A 22,825-nucleotide genomic window follows, 5' to 3' on the forward strand; every position below is an offset into this window, starting at 1 on the left:
TTGTATTAATCCAGTTATGAAGTTAGGGCAACATGAATAGCTGAAATCAAATGTATTTAGCCCAGAAACAATTATGATTTATAAGGCAGTTCAGACTGAACATAATTATTCCTTGCCACCAAGGCTACCTCTGCTTCTTGAATAAGACAGATCCCCAGGTACATATCACAAGGGCAAAAATACTATCTTTCCATGACAATCCTTGTACAGTAATCTCATTATACTCTAGAGCAGAGTTTTTCAAATGGTATCCCAGAGAGCCCTAGGGATCCCCAAGGACTTGGTGGAGTTCCATGAAAGATCAAGGGTGGGGGTGAAAAATTCATTCAAATGCAGTCAGGGCCATCCTAGTAATTTTTATAATAGAAGGACTTCTAATAGAAGTTGTTCTCCCATGAAAAAACACAATGGTTGGCATTTGTTCATCAGGAGTTTTATGAAAAGGTTTCAAGTGTGAGAAATTTGAAAAGCTCTATTCTAGAGGATTTTCTGCTTTGGGGGCGTTTCTTGAAACCAAAGCAGTTCCCCCTTAGGTATAATGGAACAGAGTAGCAAAGAGCTTTGGCGCTTTTGATTTTAGTAACAGGTTAGAGTGTCCTAAGAAATACCCAACAACCCTACAATTACACATTCATAGACTTGTCTCCATAACATGTACATCCTTTGCAAGTAGTGATCTCCTTTGCTGACCTCACAAACTACTTATAGGCAAAGTTCATGAAGTATAAAAGTATGCTGTTGATAGTGCCTTTTAAAGACAATTTACAAGTTATAATTTCATCTAGTATAAATCAGCCTGTTTTTAATTAAGCAGCCCTGCATATAGTAACTGGCCTGTAGGCTACTTTGTTTAAAAATGTTCCTATTTATATTTTCAATGTTCCATGTATGCAAATGCAACAAATATATTATCCTAAACCATATTTTAGATTTTCATGGGCCCTAAAGCTTTCTGGGGATCCAAATGGTTAATCTTATCTCTAAATTTAAACTGAATGAAAACCAAAATCTCATTAGGTTTGGCATAATGTTGGGTAATTACAAAAAAAATAGTCATTACAATAAACAGGACATTGTGCCATGTAATCCAGTATCCTCTTTTACTCATTGAAATTAAAAACAGCTTTTTTTTCCTCATCTCAAGAACGTTCAGGGTCTGCTGCATGCTATATAATTTAGCCTCCATCCCCCTCCTTGCTTTTCCTACAAAAAGCTAAGAACTATTTACTATGTACAGTACTATGTACTATGTACATAAAGAATGATTGGCTTGTTTTCATTTACTGTTCTGTATACTCGAGTTATGAATGTAATGGAGCGTGCCAATTACATTAACCTGAGGATTTGTAGGAGTGATCACGTAACTTGAAAGTGATCACTCCCTGCTTTTGCCTATGCATTCGCTAATCAAATGTGCTGTGGTTGTTAAGTGCATGAAGTGCAAATGCACTAAAGGCCTGACCCACTGAGATATCTCATGCTTGCCCACCCCCCATTCTCCCCAACCAGGTCACTTACCTTATGTAGATCTCAATGATCGATGGAGCTGTCTCCTCTCCAGTCTCTCTGCCGCAATTTCATCTTGAGCAAAGGCTTGCTGATGCCTACAGGGATGACATATTGCATCCCTATAGGCTCTGATTGTTTTTGAAAAAACCCTTTGCTAACAAGAACAGAGTCTGGTAGAGGTATGCAAGTCCCTCCAGGCCTCTGGTCTCATCGGCAAAGGCCTTCTCAAGTCTTTCGCCAATGAGAACGGAGGCCTGGAGGGATGCACACATTGCTCCTGGGCTCTGTTCTCATTGGCAAATGACTTGAGGAGGCCTTTGCCAATGAGAATGGAGGCCCAGAGGGATGCACATACTCCTCTTGGTCTCCATTCTTGGCAGCAAAGGATTTTTGCAAATATGGCAAAAGGCCTTGCAAACAGAGGGAAAGCGTCAGTGCTTCAGGCCTTCACTTGCAAAGCCTTTTGCTGCAGATCTCATTCAGGCTTCCGTTTGCAGAGAACAGAGGCCTAAAGTACTGTGAGATCAGGTGAGATCAGTAGCGTGAGATCTCATGCTACTGATCTTGTCTGATCTCATGATATTTTAGGCCTCTGTTCTCTGCAAACAGAAGTTATGTGTGATCTTGCAGTACTTTAGGCTTTCATCCTCTGCAAATGCACCAAAGGCCCGAAGCACCAAATAGGCCAAGAAACTGAAGGGTCCCTAGATCTTTGCAAGGTGAATATCCACAGGCCTAGTGCCTATAGAGACCCATCAGTGTGTGTGTATGGGCGGGGTGGGGGGGATAGGCAGGGCAAATGTTGCAGAGCCTCTGTGGTAATTCATAAGTGTGAATGATTGCTTTAGTGCTGTAACATTTGTAAATTTGGGACTGTGTCATAAATACTTGGGAGGGGGTTAGGTCGGAACTTTGAATGGTCACTATGTGAACTGTTTTAACTTGGGGATTATCTGTATTTAATAAGAAAGGAATGCACAGGAAATGGCGGGCTAGTTTTTGAGGGAGAGAGCAGTGCATCTGCCTTTAAAAGAGGCAGTAATGGGGCTCACAGTTGAAGCACCCAAGAGTAACTTGCCAAGGTCACCTCAGGAAGTGACAGCAGAAGTCAGGACGCCACCAAGACAATTTCTTCATTTCTTAGACTCTTGGCCATCATCCGGCATGTCATTGAAATGTTCACTTCTGGATCCATATGAGGCCATGATTCAGAATATCTTGTTCCTGCACTTTACTATTTTGGTATAAATAAAACAAATATGCATTATTTAGCCATTGCTAAATTTTTAAAAGAAAGGAAATGGTATAAAATCATTATTCTAAACCAAAATAGAGATTCTATTAGAGTATGTTATTCTGGAAATGGATTTCTTGGAGTTCTGCTAAAAGATAACCTGTAAAGCCACAAGAACTAAATTGTGAAACATGTCTTCCTAAGAAGAGATATCTCAATGAATAACAAACTTCTAAGTAAAAGTTTCTTTTTTTATGTGACCTCACAATTTTAATGAAACGGTTTAGGTTTACAAGTTATTTGCAAATACATTGACACAGCTCGTCAAACCTGAATCAAAAATTCTGATTTAAAAGCACTCTCCATATCAAACAAGAACATTTTATATGATTTTGATATCAATGACCAAGTCCAAGTCATTGCTATGGATTGAATAGTTTTGATATTATGACACGGACTGACTCGGGAATCCATTCTGGAATTGAGGTGTGTGTGTGTGTGTGTAGTGAGTGGGGAAGAGGTGCTTACATGCACATGCATGAATACATATGGATGTATACCCACCACTCACTCCTGCACACAAACATGCACACACTTTTCCAAGACAATACAGAAGTTGAATTGGGCAGATGAGGGATCATGATGCAAGGAAGGGCAAACAGGATGGTTACATTCTTCAATGGGAGGGAATCTTTGATTGGCCACAGAGCGGATTAATCTTTATTTTCTGCCACAACCAGGCACTGTGGCACCTCCATTCTGCATGCAAAACTCCCCAACCCTGGAATCTGATTTCATCTTAAGCACCTTCAAAAAATCTCTTCCAACACTTTGCTTCCTAAACAACCTCTGCCTGAGCCAGTCATTTCACTCTGTCTGAGCTTGGGTTCATTTTCTTCCCTCTCTTTGTGTAGCCTAAAATCTCCAACAGAAACAGAAAGTTACCTTTGAAAGAAGCAGGGAAGTTTCCTAGAGAAAAAAGAGCAGCTACTAATTACTGTTTGCAATCTACTTGTACATTCAGTGAAAAGGAAATTATGCAGGCCTGAGGGGTGTGTGAAACATAAGAAAAAGTTCTTATATGCTGCCACTGGAAAAAGAAACAAAGTTTTTAAAATGTACACCTGCTCCAGTGTTATGTTAAAGTAATTCCTAATCAGAAAATGAGATAGGCATCAGAAAAGGGAAATGCTGACATGGTCTCAGTCATTTTACATAAGTCATAATTCATCTTACGGAGTAAAATGTGAGCAAGACAATGGACCCTGCCTTTTCCTTTAAGAGGCATGGCCCATAGTTCATGTTTGCCTTCTATGTCTTCATCACTTCCTTTGATAGGATGTACAGCTTTTCCAAAGCCCTTCCTGTCCTCATTAGCAGAATATGGCCCCATAATATGATCTTATACACGACAGCGTTCTAGAGGAAGCACTCTACAGAGTCTGGCTTGAACTCACTTTTCACACAGAATTCATAGTTCTAAAATCTAAATCAAGAAATAGTCATATCCTGGAATGAATTTTACCTTCTAGAAGAGGATAGAAACAATATTATTTATTGACCATTTCCAAAGAAATGTACAGAGCTTAGTTACTCAGGGAACTAGCAGTGCACTCTGATTACTTTTCAATACATTCCTGTAGAAATAATTTTAACAAACAGGATAATTTATGTGGATTAATTATGCTAAATGTTATTTCACTGTACTCTAATTGATAAAATTTATGGTATCATCAGACACAACACTTCATTTTAAAGATTTCTCGTAAATCATGGTGGCCGTCGATGCTACCGTAATCCACAGCTTCTGGGAATCATAAACACAATCTTTTGCAGGATTCTTGATAGGCATAAATGTTGCAGCAATTATTTAGGCATGGTTCAGAGTGGGAACCTAAAGCATGAAATCAATTATATTGATTCTTACTATTTCTAATCTTGTAATCTAACCAGAATCTTTATGGAATTGCATTTCTAAAATTGGCAAATAAGTAAACTATCAACTGGCTAAATGGATAACTAGTTGAACAATAGAACACTATGAGATCTAGTTCTCAAGAAGCTGTGTTACCACCACCCCCTATTTTCCTCTCCATATCATTTATATACAATTTTTAAACATGTCTATATTATTTCATAAGAACTCTCCAAGTCTGAATTATTATATGGAATGTGCTGTTGCTAAGTATTGGGTTTGTTCCATAAAGACACGAGAATGTACCGTAACATCAGCATTTTCTTTTCTAATGAGATGAGAATGGTATCTGGCAATTTAACTTTGTTTGAAATAACTGGAAAGAAAAGGTTGATTGATGTTTAGGAACATGTGCCAATTTGATGTAGTAGTTGAGATACTAGGCTGCAAACCGAGATATTGTGAGTTCTAATCCTGATTTAGGTGCAAAGCCAACTGGATAACCCTAGGATAGTCACTTATTCTTTGCTTTAGAAAGTAGGCAAAGGCAATTCACTTCCAAAAAATGGCAAAAAATTTGCAGGGATTACTTTAGCAAGTCAACAACATTAACTTAAAGGCATACATTCAGTCCACCACAGATCAGCCTCTTTTCTCCTGTATTTGGATTCACAACTGATTGCACTGTTCTTAAACCAGGTTCAACATGTATAAGAATTTGATGAAATGTGTCCCCTGATTACTTTAATCATGCCTCTTTTGTTTGGATGTTAGTTTAAGATTCCCAAAGCAATGGGAGGGGAAAACATCAGTGATGTTTTTAATGGCTTGTTTGAGAGATCCTTATCTGCAAGTGCTTTTTATTTTCAATTAATCTTTGGAGAAAGGAATAAGATAGCTATGGTATTTGACCTTGGCTTTGTATGAAAGTCAGTTTTCTATTAGAATTACAGTAATTCTTCAGCTAACAGAGGCACTCAGGACTGATTATGTGAAGTTTTTAAACCATGGCAATCTTTTCTAAAAATATTAATTACTCTTGTTGTTACCTAAGGCTTAGCTAGTCAAGAGATTGGTAACACCAAGGGTCAACTTCTGGTGCATGATGATCATCCATCCACCAAAATAGAATTGTATTCCAAGAGATAAATCACCATATTTAATCAATGGTGGCTGCCAAAAGTGAACAGGAACTGAAAATATTTGGCCAACCTGAAATCTCAATACAACAATCTGATTATTAGCTTCAAAACAGTTTAGGCCTGCTGAAGTCATATTTCCATTTCTCAGATTGCCACACAGGTTGAGTGTGTGTGTGTGTGTGTGTGTGTGTGTGTGTGTCTGGAATGTCAGACCAGATAACAACAATAGACCACCCTGTGGGAACCAAGGTCATCTCAACATCTCAAGCTGGCCAGAGACTGAGGGTAATTGCTCAAATGGTTGCAAACAGAGGAAACCAAGGGACCTGGCCTGCCTATACCAAAAGATATTTTGCCTACCAAGCCATCTTTAAAAATCTGAGTTTTGAAAGAACTATGATAAAAAAAATCTGAGTTCCTGACATTCTTGATGATATTTACAAAATCTATTTAGCTAAATGTTACAAGGCGGAGAGTAAGTATATCCCCTACAATAAACAATATTACTTTGAAAGTAGCTATTGACTCCCCAAAAATCGTATTTCTTTCCAACCTGGGAAAGCGATAGCAGTATACTTCCAACAGTAAAGAGAAAGCCAAGAGAACAGTGTGCACTCTCTGTTTTGTCTACTTTCCTAGACTTTTGTAACTGAAAAACTCTTTATCACAGTGTTATTGGAGCAGTTACCTCTTTTATCTTTTATCAGAGTTAGCTAGTAACTGTGGGGGCCAGGGCCAGGGGAGATGAATGACATCAACCTTTGTCAACCTTCCACTCACTCTGAAAACAACATCCATGGGGCTTTTTGTGCTCCATTTCAAAACCACACTTTTCCTTCTTCTATCATTTCAAATGGTCCTGTCCATTTGGGCTAGATGCTTCAATTTGTGACAGACTGACCTCAGCAATTCATTGCCATCTTTGTAGCTGACAGGTCACCTTTTCCCCAATTAGAACTTGTAGAAAAGATGCCAATTTGAAATCCAGCAGAATCTCTTTTTTACCTTTAAAACTATGTATAAAACTATCTCTATCTCTATCTATCTATCTCTTTCTCTATATATATATGTGTGTGTGTGTGTGTGTGTGTGTGTGTGTGTGTATATATATATTTTCTTAAGTTTTCACGGGTATTTATATGTATGGTATTCAGCTTTGTTCGGGTATTTTCCCACGTCATTATAGTTGTGCTTTTAAAGTTGTAGCAACATTTCAGCAGAATCTCATCTGCCATCATCAGGCTTCTGTATTGTATTCGTCTGTGAGTCAGACTTTCACAGCCATTTCTGTTTTAAATTTGGTGCTAGCCTACGCTGTGCCAGAATGGTTTTTTCTTCATCCTGATTGGTTGGGAGTCTTGGTCTGTGTTTATTGGTCTTGGAGTTTGCTGTGTTCTGCTTGATTGGTGTTTCTAATATCTTCTGTCTGTTTTGTAACTTTTTTTGTCTTGATTGGCTGGCAAGATTGTGTTTCCTGTGTTGGAGGCTTTTAGTGAGGCTTGGCTCTGAGTAAATGGATGGCTATCATTTATTAGGAAGATAGGTTTCATCTAGGTACCTGGTTGGGGTGTGTTTGAGCTGGAGGTATCAGGGGGGATCTGTTTGTGCCCAGGTGTTTGGCTGGCTTGTGGTGTGGAGATATTTTTGTTTGAGGGTGCAGGCTTCTAGATAATTGACAGTCTGGTGGAGTCATCTCTTCTATTCATGCTTTCATGAACTCCACCAGACTGTCAATTATCTGGAAGCCTGCACTCTAAAACAAAAAAATCTCCACACTACAAGCCACCACACCACAAACAGACTCCCCCTGATTGATATATATAAGTTCTGTCTCACCTTTCCTCTTTCCCAAAATATGAAAGAGTACAAACTCACACCAACACAGGCAGGCAAGCTGGCTCAGACTTCACAGAGTTAATTCTTTGGAACTGATAATATTCTTGGCATTCCCACATGTCCTGCCTGCCAAGTCTGAACTGATAAAGTTTTACTCACAGAAAATCACAAGGCAGTCCACAAAAATAGTCATTCATGAAGAAAATCTGAAGTAAGGTTAAACTTTGTCCCGTACAAAGTTTCAGGAGAAAACACACCCACTTTTATCCCCTGTGGGGTGTGGCTCAATGACTCAGCTCACTCTCTGACCCTCCCATGCCTCCTACATTGCTGCTCATGTTTCTCCCTATGACGCTGCTTAGGATAGAGCCAACACTCTTCCTCTTTACTCCCTGTCAGGGGCTGCTCTGATATGCCTTCCTCCTGATTAATCTCAGGCTGTTCCTCTTGGTTGTCTGATGGAACCTGAGCCATTATCAGGGAGGAAGGTCCTGGGGAGGAAGGCATTCCCAGTTCCTCCTCTTCATCTTCCAGGTCCTCTTCCTCTGACAGCATAGGCACAGGAATTGGGGCCACAACACTATCCCCCACCACAGGGCCCTTCCCCTGAGTCTAACGGTCAGGATGTGGTTGCAAGGGGAAATGGTCATGGAACATCCATATAGGGTCCGGGGTGTGGATCGTGGAAGCATCCATCCAGGAGAGGGCCTCCAGCCCATCCCCCTGCCTCTCAATCAAATACTGGAACTGCCCTTTCAGCCAGCGGGAATCCCTAATGCTGGCCACCTTGCCTTCTACTGCACCATCTTCACCGGGCACAGGTGGTGGATCAACAGCTGCGGGACGTCGGAGATAACATGAAGGGACATCAGGGACCAAAAGGGAACAGTGGAAGACTGGATGAATTCGCATGGAGCATGGTAGAGTAAGTCGATAGGCTACGGGGTTGATGACTGCCTCAATGGGAAATGGGCTGATGAACCGATGGTCCAGCTTCTTTATTGGGCGGTCGACCTAAAGATGTTTTGTGGATAGTCACACGTGGTCTCCTACAGCCAGCGGAGGCGTTGCCTGTTGAGAGCAATCTGCGAACCACTTGTAATCTTCCTTGGCCTGTATTAGTTGCTACCGAACTAACTGCTAAACTGAGTGAAGTTCCGAAAGGAATTCCCAGGTCTCAGTAACAGGGGAATCTAATAGTGTCAAAGGGAAGAACCGCGGATGGTACCGCAGATGGTACCCCACATTGGTGTCACCCCACAATGGTGTCATTTGGGTGGAGGTGTGCTGGGAGTTGTTGAATGCAAACTCCACCAGAGGAAGATAATCAGCCCAGTTGTTCTGCCGTTGGTTTACAAAACAACTCAAGTATTGCTTGAGAATGCCAATGACCTTCTCTGTCCCCCCATCAGTCTCTGGGTGGTGTCCGACGACAAGCACACCTGCAACTGCAACACGGTCATCTGGTTTTTCCAAAATTGGGCTGTAAATTGTACACCGTGGTCAGAAACTTCCCTGTCTGGCAGACCATGGAAACGGAAAACATGCTGCAAGAACAAATGGGCAGTTGTACAGTCCGTTGGCAATTTACAACATGGAATGAAGTGGGCCATTTTTGTCAACATGTCGACCACCACCAGCACAGTTGTAAATCCAGAGAATGGCGGTAAATGAGTCAAGAAGTCCATGGAAATCACTCCCCATGGTCTTTCTAGAATCAGCAGAGGTTGGAGGAGACCAGGAGGTGCACCCATCGTGGTTTTTGCTTGCCTGCATGGTACACAGGACGTGACATAGGTGTGGACATCATGCCGTACTCGAGGCCACCAAAAAGTCTGTGTTACAAGATGGAGGGTCTTAAAAAACCCAAAATGGCCAGCTACAGGGTTGTCGTGACACTGAGTCATAATAAGGGCTCGAAGTGGCCCCATGGATACATACAACCGGCCCCGATGCTTGAGTAAACCCTCCTCCAGAGTCCATGGGGATTCAGGTCCAATCTCCCCCGTCCTCTGCTGCGACCAAGCATCTAGGCGCTGCGCCTCTCGCACCTGAGTCCGCAAGTCCACCGGTTCCTCGACTGCAGCCAAGGATTCTGCTGGCAGCACTGTCCACGGAGGAAGGGGGTCCTTGGGGCAAAGGTACTCGGGTTTGCAGGACAGGGCATCTGCCCTCCGATTGTGACCACTGGGGATATAGGTCACAGAAAAGTTGAACCGGGCAAAAAACAACGACCACCGGATCTGCCGCTGGTTCAACTTTCTCATCGTTGACAAGTGTTCTAAATTCCGATGGTCCATCCGGACCTCCACCTTGTGTCGGGCCCTCTCGAGATGATGTTGCCAAGCCTCAAACGCAGCCTTGATAGCCAGTAACTCTTTTTCCCAAATGGTGTAGTTGCGTTCAGAAGGAGTGAGTTTCCGGGAATAATAAGCACAGGGAAAAAGAGTGGCACTATCCACTGAGGCTTGCAAGAGCACTGCCCCAATAGCCACGCTGGACGCATCCGTCTCCACCACAAAAGGATGATGCAGATCAGGGTGCCTCAGGACAGGTTCTTCAATGAAGGCATTCTTGAGGGCCTCAAAAGCCTGTTGCTGTGGCGAGCCCCACTGGAATGAGACCTTCTTTCGAAGGAGCTGGGTTATTGGACCTGTCAGCTTGGCAAAACCCGGGATGAAGGTCCGGTAATAATTAGCAAACCCCAATAGGCGTTGAACGTCCTTCACACCACGAGGGGGTTCCCAACTACATAAGGCCTCCACCTTGTGCGGGTCCATGGCGATGCCTTTGGGAGAGATGATGTGCCCAAGGAACTCTATGAAAGTCTGAAAGGAAACATTTCTCCAGCTTTGCATAAAGTTGGTGCTCCCAAAGGCATTGCAAGACTAGACGAACGTGTTGAAGGTGGCTGTTCCTGGACCCGGAATAGATCAGAATATCGTTCAGGTACACCACCACGAACCAATCTAACATATCCTGAAACACGTCATTCATCAGGTGCTGGAAGACTGTGGGGGCATTGGTCAACCCAAACGGCATCTCAGTGTACTCAAAATGGCCATATTGGGTGCCAAATGCCATCTTCCATTCGTCCCCCTCTCACATCCACACCAGGTTGTAGGCCCCTCAAAGATCAAGCTTGGTGAAGATAGTGGCCTCCCTCATCCTCTCCAACAACTCCGGAATGAGCGGCAAGGGGTAGCTATTCCGCACTGTGATGGCGTTTAGTCGATGGTAATCACAGCACAAACGTAAGTCTCCCGTCTTCTTCTTGACAAAGAGGATTGTGGCTGAGAGAGGGGATGACGAAGTCCGGATGAACCCTTGGGCCAAGTTTTTGTCCAAAAAGTCCTGAAGTGCGGCCAGCTTGGGCTCGGACATGGACTGCAAACGTCCCTTTGGCAGTGGTACTTTGGGCAGAAGGTCCACTGGGCAATCATAGGGCTGATGCAGGGGTAACCGGTCCGCCTCCTTCTCACTAAACACATCCGTGAAGTCCATCAGTTCAAGAGGTATGGAGACAGCAGAGGTGGTGATGTCCTGGCCAGCACAGGTGTGGCGGAAGTGGTCCACGCACTGGAGACTTGGAAAAGAAATGGCGTTCCACGACCATGCCATCTGAGGATCATGAATTCGAAGCCAGGCCATGCTGAGGACTAATGGGAAATGGAAGTCTGCGGTGACATAAAAGTGGATCGCCTCCTCATGTTCTCCAATGACTAGGCACAAAGTCTGGGTGGCAAATTTAATGGGTCCTGCAATAAGTTCCCGCCCATCAATAGTCTCGACCCTCATCAGAGGTTCCACTGGAACCAAGGGGACATCAAAATGGGCCACAAAGGCCTGGTCCATAAAGTTAGTCATGGCCCCCAAGTCCATCAGTGCATTCGCTGGAATCCCTTCTGACTGGTTAGCCAAGAAAACCCGAGTGTCCAAAATCAGATGCCGAGGGGGCCCAGAGTCAACCTCCGTTAATTCAGGCGGTTGTTTGATACGTGCCTGGCCTAGGGTTTCCCATTTCCCTGCCCCATTTCCCAACTGATTACGCCAAGATTCAGGCACAGGCTTGAGTGCTCCACTTCGCTTTAGAGGACAAGAAATAGCGAAATGTCCTGCCCCCCAACAATCCAAGCACAAATCCCCTTGGCATCTCCGTGTTCACTCCTGGGCCGTCAGGTGAGGTCTGACCGCTCCTCCATTGGCTTCTCAGTCATTGCCATGACACATTGAGTGACCTGGGGCACTGTTAGCACAGGGCGCTGCGGTACAAATGCAGATGGCTGCTCCTGAACAGTGCAACAGCTCTTTCGCTGTTGGAGACATGCGTCGATGCGCAAGCATTGCACCACCAGAGCGTCGAGGTTCGGGGCCACTTCCACTCGAACTAACTCGTCCTGCAGCTCATCTGACAGGCCATCCTGAAAGGCATCCATTAATGCTGCGTCATTCCAGTTGGAGTCCAGGCACAAAAGCCGAAATTGAGAAATAAACTCTTTCAGGGGGTGCCTCCCTTGGCGAAGGTCCTTAAGACGCCTGGCTGCCATCTGCATTCGTATGGGGTCTTCATACATGTGGCTCATGTGTTGCCAAAACCCCTGGTAATTAGTTAATAACAGGCTGTTCTTGAGCAACAAAGGTGTGGCCCATCTGGCAGCCGAGCCAGAAAGGAGGCTTATCACAAACCCCACCCAAGCCTGGTCAATAATAATAATAATAATAATAATAATAATACCCATGGCTGGGCCTGGGTGGCTATTGGGTGTGGTCTCTATGGTTATGGGATTACTGATCTATGAATTGTGGATTAGCCACCATGAATCAACCCAGGCACCTACCATAACTAGTGATGAAAATAATTCAACAGAATTCCTCACTGGATCCCAGGTCAACAAGGGCCATGTCAGATGCTATGGCTCCTGGACATCTGTTGAAAAATGGGCTACAGGACTCCATTGTTACTGCTAGGGAACCAGGGCATGCAACTGCAAAGCAACTGGAACAAAAACACAAAACTTGGACAACCAAAAAAAAAAAAGAGAAATCATTAAATAGTGATACCCATCGTCATCAGGGCACTTGGTACCATGTCCAAGAATTTTGCAAAATACATCAAGAAGTTGTAGCTTCCTGCTGTAGCACCAGCGGAGCTGCAAAACACTGCACTACTCAGAACAACATACATTTTAAGAAGATACTTGTTTGATACCTAGGATGCTGGCAGCTACCCATATCAACTATCAGAGCCAGTCAATGATACTTATGATACATTTTTAAATGTTCAGTTGACTGAGTTTCATGTTTAATGAATAAAAGAGATAATAATAATACAGCTTATCTCAACACATAAAAAAAAGAAAAAAGCCAAGAAAACAATTGGTCCACTAATGAGAGAAGATAGCAAGGAAGTAATGGGCAGTAAAGAGAAAGCAGAGCTGTTTAATGTATTCTTTGCATCTGTCTTCATGCAAAATGATAATACACCCTAACGTACCAAAAACATATCGATAAATTTCTGATATGACAAAAGATTTTAACATTACAAATATCATCAGGAATCAACTTCAGAACCATATATTTTTTGTGGAGTTCCAGGGAAGGAGAAGTAGATGAGGAAACCATAGGAATGACTTACTATAGGATACTGTGTTTTGGCTCCAGCTCTTTTTAATATTTACATTAATAATAAGCTGCTCCCTAAACATATTAACAACTATATGTACGCTGACAACTGAGCAATGGATGTACAGGGAGAAACATTTGAGGAGGTTGAACAAAAGCCCTGGTAGAGCTGGATCAATAGCATTGTTATAATCAGTTAACATCAAATCCAGTAAAAAGTTAGGTATGTGCCCTTCATCTTTTCAATAAGCAGGCTGCTTGAAAGCTGCATATTATACAGAAAGAAATGCTATTGGAGAATTGCTACAATCCTAAATATTTATAAGCCATTCTAGATAGTTCCCAAACATATAAGCAGCATTGTATCAACACTAAACTGAAGGTCAGTGGATGAAATAACATCTTCAGGAAATTAATGGGCTTTACTTTAAAGTGCCAAACCAAGAGTCCATAAGACAACAGCTGTAGCTCTTTGCTATTCCACAGGCAAATGTGCCTGCCCATTCTAGTATAAATCAGTACACACTGGGAAAGTAGATATTGCTCTGAATGAAGTTAGCAGAATTATTACTGGATGCCTTAAACCTACCCCTCTAGATAAGATCTACCATCTAGCTAGCATTGCCCTGCCTGCCTGTTGTTTGCAGAGAAGCAGCAGCATACAGAAAGAGGCTTAAATCTTCATCTAGACAACACTCTATGGCCTACAACCAGTTTATCAAAGATTAAAATATAGGAAGAGCTTCCTTAGGTCAACGGAAGACTTCAAAGAATTTGAAAGCAGAGTGGACCTATGGAAAGCTACAAAGAATCAACGCTGGATGGAGTCAATGGAGGAGCTGGCACCTGGGTCTGACAAAAGCTGGGAAGTATGGAAATCGTCGAATAGACTGCAGAGATATGGATACAAGATACAGAGACACTCTGAACAAATGGGACTACCCGGTAGCTTCTGCCCTTTGAGATTGTGATGACATGCAGACAACAACACATATGTATATCTGCCCTTTATGTCCTGATCAGTGTACACTTGAGAATCTCATGGCAGCAAGACAGAATGCAATTGATACTGCTGGTTTTGAGGCAAGATCTGTATAACTTTACATATTTTAATCTTGTATTTTATATTTTATGTCATATAGTTTGCCTTATTTTAATTGTGATGCTTATGAGACAAAGAAACAAATTCAAGATTTATCTTAGAACTGTAGATATTTGCATTATACTGTAATGTTTTCCATTCTATTCATCAAACAAGTACTAAACTCATACTCTGTTCCTGAATCTGCACTATGTCCATGTTGACTTCAGCGAACTGCAAAGTTTACAAGATCTGAATGGCTGCATTTTATAGTAAACATTGCCACAGTAACTCACATTTCTGAAAACAACTGCAAATAATTGTCCTTTTCTGTTACTATAACTAAGAGATTATGATCCCAAAGCACTGCTCTATTCTGCACAGCAATAAACTTCTAAAACATAGAGTTTAATATTACTGGACACAAACCTAGGATTCAGTCCAGGTGTGCATTAATCATTGAGTCACTCTTGAGAAAAATTACTCACTAAGCAGAGTGATAAACAGCAAATGTAAAAGACCATGGCATACACTTTCCTCCAATCCTTCTTTCTTTCAAAATTCAGAACCAGATTTGCACATGGCTACTAACTGCAGAACAAGGGGAAAGGGTAGTCAGGTTTTTGTTGTAGAACAAATGAATTTATTCACTAAATTGCAATAAGAATACCACAATATTAATGGCTCAATTCAGTGATGCGCTAAATCCTAACTAAACTAATGAAAGGAGGATTATATGCATAAGCAGTTGTTGTAAATATACTCTAAGCTAGTCAGATTACTGATTTGTACACTGATTTTAAAAAGCCCAGTAAAATATTATGTGTACTGCAGCTCTTCTGGAATATATTGCAGTCCTTCTAAACTAGAGTATATACATTGCAATATATAATGTAACACGCTGTTTTCAATGAACTAACAGTAGTTTTACTACTGAACTAATGTTTAGGAGCTCCAGGTTGAGACCCCAATTCAGTGGGAACTAGCTTTAATCTAAACTACTTCATCTGACTATTAATATGATTAACATGGGAAAGGAGAAAATGTGTATGTTAATTTATATTATCTGGAGAAATTAATACATACTGTGAAAGTAAAAAATGTTATGCAATATCAGAAAATAAAAATAAAATAATCAATAATAATTTATCAAAAGTTCAAATGCATTATTAAGGGAAACATTACCTTGATATAATTAACTAAAAGTTAATACTCCAACATTGACTGCATGTTTTTAAAAACATTAAAATACTATCAGCAGATGAGAAATTACAGAATCCAGAATAACAGACTTGGAAAGGACTTTGTAGGTCATCTGATCCATCCTCCTGCTCGAGCAGAAGACCTTATACCATTTCTGGCTGTCCAGTCTCCTGTTGAAAGCTTCCAGTGATGAAGTGGCCACAACCTCTGAAGGCAAGCTGTTCTATTGGTTGATTGTTCGCATTGTCAGAAAATTTCTCCTGGGTGGTTCTGATTTGAGCCTCTTTGGCGACAGACCAAAATCCACGATCGTGCATGGTTTCGGTCTGGGCTCGCCGCTGGAGTGCCCCGAGCTGGCTAGTTTTGGGGCTAAGCCACCCCGTAGAGGTGGTGAAGAGAGGAGACCGCCAGCAGGGTTGAGGAGAGCTGCATCTCTCCTCCTCAGCTGGCCATTATTCCCTTTCCCGAAGGCAGTTGCAGCAGTGGTCAGAAATGGCCACCTCAAAGAAGAACCCGACCAGAAAAGAATGTGCAGGAGGAAGATAAGAAGTGAAAGTTCTGGCTGACCGGGTTAAACTGCAAAAGCAACAACTAAGGTACCCTGGAATTTAAACTAAAAAAAAAGTAACATTGTTCCCAAAGAAGATTCTGAAGCAGCAAAGGAAAGTGAAAAGAGAAAGGTCTGGGTTTTTTTCTTCTCTCCCTTTCCCTATACTGACAGCTAAAAGACTTAAATAAGAAATCAGAAAAAAAATCTGCTTTGACATCAACAGGCAATTAAGCTGAAAATAAAATAAAATGTCAAAGGGATAATAAAGATTTCTGGACACTTAAAAGTTTTTATAAGCAGGAAAGGAGAGAAGAAGAATAAAAGGGCAGGATCTGGAAAAAAGGGAAGAGGCTGCCTGGAATTAAAAGGAATTTACAGTAAAACTTCAACAAGACTTCTAAAAGACACATTTTAACTGAAACTTGGCAACTAAATAGTAGAACCCCAGGAAGAGAAAGTGAAAAAAGAAATATCTCGCGTGTATTTGGACTACTTGGTGATCTTTGGATTCTTGATTCTTGATTATTTGAATGACTAAAATCAATCGGGTGGTTGTTTAATTTTTTTTTAAATGGTACCACTTTTGGATGAATTGAAAATGGAACTTAAAAAGTACAAAGAAGATGCACAAGAAGGGAGAGGGATTTTGGCTTCGTATTTCAATCCTTAGAAATGGAGTTTTGGAACTATGAGAAACAACAAGAAACGCCTGCAAAACAAGAAGATTGGGACAAAGAAGAAGCCATCTTTAATGAACAAGTAATTCTATGTGGGGAAGAAAAAGGAAAGGAGAAAAGAAAAGAATGAAAAATTTAGGACTTAAAAAAACAACCAAAGAAAAGAAAAATAGTTTGAAAAATCAGTATAATACTGGAAAGCAACAGAAGAGGGGAATACAGAAGAGAGAAATGGAGGTAGAGAGAAGGGGGTAAAAAGGGGAGGGAGAAGAAGAGAGGGAAGAAGGAAAGGAAAAGAAGTTATAAAGGACAGAAACAAGATACAGAGAAACAGGGTCTATTTAGAGATAATGGGTGAAAAATTAATTGAAAAGGGGATTCTGTAAAGGTACATAAGAATGTATTGTTATATTAGTAATAGAAATAATTTTAGAAAATTTGAAACAATGTATGATTAAAATGAGGGATAAAATAGTTACTCTAATCTAGTGAAATGTTTGTTAATAAATAAATGAAATAAAATGAATGATAGAATTGAATTAGGAAAGAATGGGAACATTTTAATTATTTAATGTTTTATAAAATATAAGTGAAGAGGGGGGAAATTAATTATGGAAAGCTTATAACTGTTCCCATAGAAGTAGGATAATTAATTGAAAAGTAATGTTAAAGAAATTAAGATTCTAATGAATATTAATATTAATGATAGAACTGAATTAGAATGGAATGAGTTGTCTTAACTATATATATTTATGACTTTTGTTTTAAGAATATAGGGTGTATTTTAAGAGTGTACCAAGCAGAATTCGAATGGAAGTTATGTACTATATTGAATGTTATAATTTTTAAGGTCTACATTGAAGCTTAAATAAGAGTTAAATGGGTAAAATTAAAAGATATAAAGGTGTCATACTTCAATCAGCAACTACAGGAGAAACTTTGTTTAATGAGAAAAGATAATATGAAATTGAAACAGGACAGACAAAAAGTATAAATATAATGATTTGAACTGAGATGAGATCATTAAAATACTGTAGAAAATGTAAAACAGTAATAAGATATGGAACAGAACATAAAAATGAGCATGAAATTGAATTTGTGTCTGTATGAAGAAGTGTAACCCAGGACCACGTTACTTTCAAAAAAGATGTTTTATTTGTATTTCTTTGTGCAAACTCAAATAAAATTTACACACAAAAAAGAAAATTTCTCCTTGTTTCTAGGTTGAATCAAAAACATGATTCAACCTTGATCAGTTTCCATCCATTGTTCCTTGTCTGGCCTTCAGGTGTTTTGGAAAATAGGTTGACCTCCTCCTCTCTGTGATAGTCCCTCAAATATTGGAACACTGCTGTCATGCTACTCCTTGTCCTTCTCTTCACTAGACTAGCCATGCCCAGTTCTTAAAACTGTTTTTCATATGTTTTAGCCTCCAGTCCCCTAATCATCTTTGTTGCTGTTCTCTGCTGTTCTCTGCACTTCAGCATCTTTTTATAGTATCGTGACCAAAACTGGATACAGTATTCTAGGTGTGGTCTTACTAAGACTTTATAGAATGGTATTAGTACTTCACAAGGTCTTGATTCAATCCTTCTGTTAATGCAACTTATGATTGCATTTGCTTTTTTGGCTGCCACCGCACACTGCTGACTCATATTTAATTGGTTGTCCACTAGAACTCCAAGATCTCTCTCACAATTAAGCCAGGTTTCATCTAATCTGTATGTGTATTTTTGGTTTTTCTTGCCTAAGTGTAAAATTTTACTTCTCTCTATATTGAGTTTCATTTTGTTGGATAGGGCCCAGTGTCTGTTGAGATCCATCTGAATCTTGAGCCTGTCATCTAGAGTGCTTTGGTTATTCCTGTCAGCTTAGTATCATCTGCAAATGATATTCCCCCATCTAAGTCATTTATGAAGATATTGAAGAGTACTGGGCCTAAGACAGAATCTTGTGATACTCCACTGCTTATTTCCCTCCATGTAAATATACCATTATACAAATCCATCTGGTGGTAATGCTATCTATCCCACTTTTTTCTAGCTTACCAAGAAGTAGGCTGGGGTCTATTTTGTTGAATGTCTTGCTGAAGTCTAAGTATACAATGTCCACAGCATTTTGCTGGTCTACTAATTTACTCATTTTGTCAAAGAATGAAATAAGATTAGTTTAGCATGATCTGTTTTTAACAAAGATTAAAGATGATTCAACAAAAAATTGCTTTTAAAGTACACTCAATTTTCCAAATAATGCATTTGGAAGGATAGGCATCAGATTCTTCTCTCTTGGAGATGTAAAAGATTTAAGGAATCATTGACCAATATGACATAGTCACATGAAATTTGGATACTGTTTTGGAATATTATTTTAATAATGGTAAATATATTTTTGGGCAATATTAAATTCTTTCTAAGAATGAGCTGAGGCAGGCATTGAAGAATGAAACAATGTTTATTGTAACAAAGAAACAGGTTACCCTAGTCTGCCAATATGTTGCTGAATTGGGCAGCTGACAGGAAACAGCTGATGCTGTCTGACAGCTCCTTTTTACAGTTCACTGTCAGGCTGCTCAGCCAATCAGAACAAACAAAACTCCTGCTCAAAATGCGGACCAACAAATAGAACTTCTGTAGAACACAATAGGCAAATCTCTTCGTGGTAAAGTTGATGTTGAGTTATATATTACAACTCTGGAATCTGACCATTTTTGAGGAATAGCAGTGTGTGAGTGTGTGTGTGTGTGTGTGTGTGTGTGTGTGTGTGTGTGTATGGGAGATGGTAAAAAAAATTGAATTGAGAAACTGAAAAAAAGATATTATTCCAGACATATAGTTAGGCTTTGGAAACCCACATCTTATCAATTCTGGAAAAGGCAATACTTATTACTAATCACATAATGAAGCAAGATTTCCTTTTTAAGAATATGTTACAGTATTATTTTTCTTTTTTATCTGATTATAATTACAAGGGTTGTTTTTTGGTAAATCAGTCACTATCTATTAGTTCAACATATAGATTAGTTCTTTGTTTCAGTCTTAACCTTAACTTTTTTTTGTTTTAATTTCTTTCCTTTTTATCCTTCTTCCCTGGATTGTTTAATTTTTTTTACAGTTGTGGCTTATATCTTGGTTATATTATGTAATTTTCTAAAAAATAAATAAATAAAGTTTGCGAGTGGGGGGAGAAGACCCCAACTTGACGAATACAGGAATTAGTACATCTCCTGGCATGGCAAACAATATATGAATATACTAGTTGGGTAAATTATGCAGTAAGCAATCTGTATATTAGCATAAAGTGGTAATAAGCCTCAGTCTCACATCTTTTATATTCTGAGTGTTACACATTTATTTCTCTTTCTCCAACACAATCATGACATGAGGAAAAAAACCCTAAAAGCATATATGTGCCTTGAAAAAAAAAGGAACTGCTTGGGTTCTGGGAAAGAATCATTTCCTTCTGTGTTATTTCTCTGAGCCTCAATCCTCCAACCCCCACCTTTATTCCACTTACAAATTTATTGTTTTCAGTCAGTCCATGATTTTATAGTTCTTCATCAACTCTGATTTCAGTCAGTACAAAACAAATACCCAAATGTTGCCCAAAGGAATCCCTGTTTTAATTTGTGCAGCAGAAAATTGCTTGCAATTTAAGTACATTCCTGCAAATGCCCCCCAGTGAATTGCAATTAGAAAATGAATTTCTGGCTAAAGAAGATGAGACTTTTTTGTTTCAAAATAATTTCAAATCTAGATTAGTGAAATAAACAACACAGGTCACCTTAGTTTGAATCAGACTGTTTGCAAAAAGCACACCAAAGCTTTAACTAGTTCTATTTTTGATCTAAACAGTTGTAAAAATGTATGAAGTAGAGTGACTGCCCAGATTGTTTGTTTTGGGAAAATTCATTTTCTTTTTCCTTTTTAATTTTTATTGGTTTTTAAAACAAATGTAAACAAACCAAACAAAAAAACATCAAGTCATTTTCCATATATGTACATACAGTGTGCCAGTTGGTTTACAAATTGTTTTGTGCTTCCATTTCATAGTCTTCAATTATAATTACATTGTATATAATCTCGTATTTTCAATCAAATATTAAATACATAAATATTATTAATCAATCATTTGACTATACTTTTATTCATTCATGTTTTACAAAATGACCATATTTTACTTAATTTGTTTTATGACAATTCATATTATCATCCCAGATCTATCCTAGAATCATTTTGTAGATATAATAAGAAAAGAAGTACATCTTTATATATTTATTATTTTCTAAAAGTCTACATATTTCATTACTATATTTTATTGTCTAACCATTGATAGAATAGATCCCAAATTTTATAAAATTGTTTATCATTTTGTTCTCTAATTTCAAATGTCAATCTACTTATTTTAGCACATTCCAATATTTTCTTAATGATTTCCTCCTGTGATGGTATTTTCTCATTTTTCCAGTTTTTAGCAAATACAATCCTAGCCACTGTTAATACATTTACAATCAGGTATTTCAAGTCTTTACTATATATTTCAGGTAAAATTCCCAATAAAAATATTTCTGGTTTCAAATCTATATGTTTTTTTGTCATTTTTTCCAACCATGTGTGGATTTTAGTCCAGTATTTTTTAGCATCCACACAAGTCCACTACTTATGGTAATATGAGCCAGGTGTTTCCAACATTTCCAACATTTTTCGGATTTATTCTTGAACATTCTTGCTATTCTTGTCGGGGGGAAATGCCACCTGTAAAACATCTTATACAAATTTTCTTTATATGCTGTTGACATTGTCATTTTATAATTTTGAGACCACAATTTTTGCCATTTCTCTAGATCAATCCCATATCCAAAATTCTTCCTCTAAGCAATCATAGTTTCTTTAACTTGTTCTTCTTCTAGTTTAATTTCTAATAAATATCCATACAATTTTTTAATCACTTTTTCATCAGTACCTGTCAAAATCTTATCTAAGTCAGTCAGTTTATCATAGAAACCTTCTGTTTTATCATGTATCTTTATCATGTATTTGCGCATATGAAAACCAATTCATCTTTATACCTTGTTCCTCTAGTTTTTGTATAGATTTAAGTTCACCCTTTTCATTCAATATTTCACCATATCTAACTGTGGTGTATATTATAGGATAAGAAAATGCTTCAATAGTCGATAGCCAGACTGGAATTTTCAAATAACATTGTCTTTTAATCTTCTCCCAGTTTAACCACAGAGACTCCCGCATATAATGTCTTCTAAAGTACCCCTGTGTTTTAGTTCCTTTATACCATAAAAAAGCATGCCACCCCAACAACAGGTCATGTCCTTCTAATGTCAACAAGCTAGTATTTCTTAATGTTATCCATTCCTTAACCCACATCAAATCTGTAGCTTGATAATACAACTCCCAATTAGGCAAACCAAATCCTCCTCTTATTCTAGCATCTTGCAAAAGTTTTAACTTTATTCTCACTTTCTTACCTTGCCATATATATTTCAACACAATTTTATTTAAATCTTCAAAGTAGTCTTTCCCAAGCCTAATTGGAATTGTTTGAAACAAATATAAAATTCTGGGTAACATATTCATCTTGATTGTTGATATTCTCCCTATTAATGACAGTTGTTAATTTTCCCATTTCGTCAAATCTAGCACTATCTGCTGTTTAAGTTTGATATAATTATTCTCTTTTAGTGTACTGCATCTTGCTGTCAAGTATATCCCCAAGTACTTGATCTTATTTGTGACCTGAATTTTCAATAGGTCTGCCAGTTCTTCCTTTTGTCTTGATAGCATATTCTTTGTCAAGATCTTTTTCTTATCTTTATTTATTTTCAAACCAGCCACCTTTCCATATGTCTCTATCTTTTCTATCAATTTTGATGCTGTTTCTAGTGGGTCTTCTAAGATAAAAACCAGATCATCTGCAAATGCTTGTAACTTAAATTCTTCCTTTTTAATTTTCATCCCTTTTATATTCTTTTCATCTCTAATATTTCTATTTAGCACTTCCAAAGTTAACACAAACAACAGAGATGATAGTGGGCACCCTTG

At 39.1% G+C, this 22,825-nt stretch overlaps 1 pseudogene; it reads right to left on the minus strand.

Annotated features, from left to right (window-relative positions):
- Nucleotides 1–9,419: 9,419 nt before the first annotated feature.
- Nucleotides 9,420–10,902, minus strand: LOC148127893 (uncharacterized; annotated as a pseudogene).
- Nucleotides 10,903–22,825: the final 11,923 nt, after the last annotated feature.

This window comes from Pseudonaja textilis, chromosome 1 (genome assembly GCF_049901715.1).
Source record: "Pseudonaja textilis isolate UNSWEBS1 chromosome 1, rPseTex1.2, whole genome shotgun sequence".
Taxonomy (NCBI): Eukaryota; Metazoa; Chordata; class Lepidosauria; order Squamata; family Elapidae; genus Pseudonaja; species Pseudonaja textilis.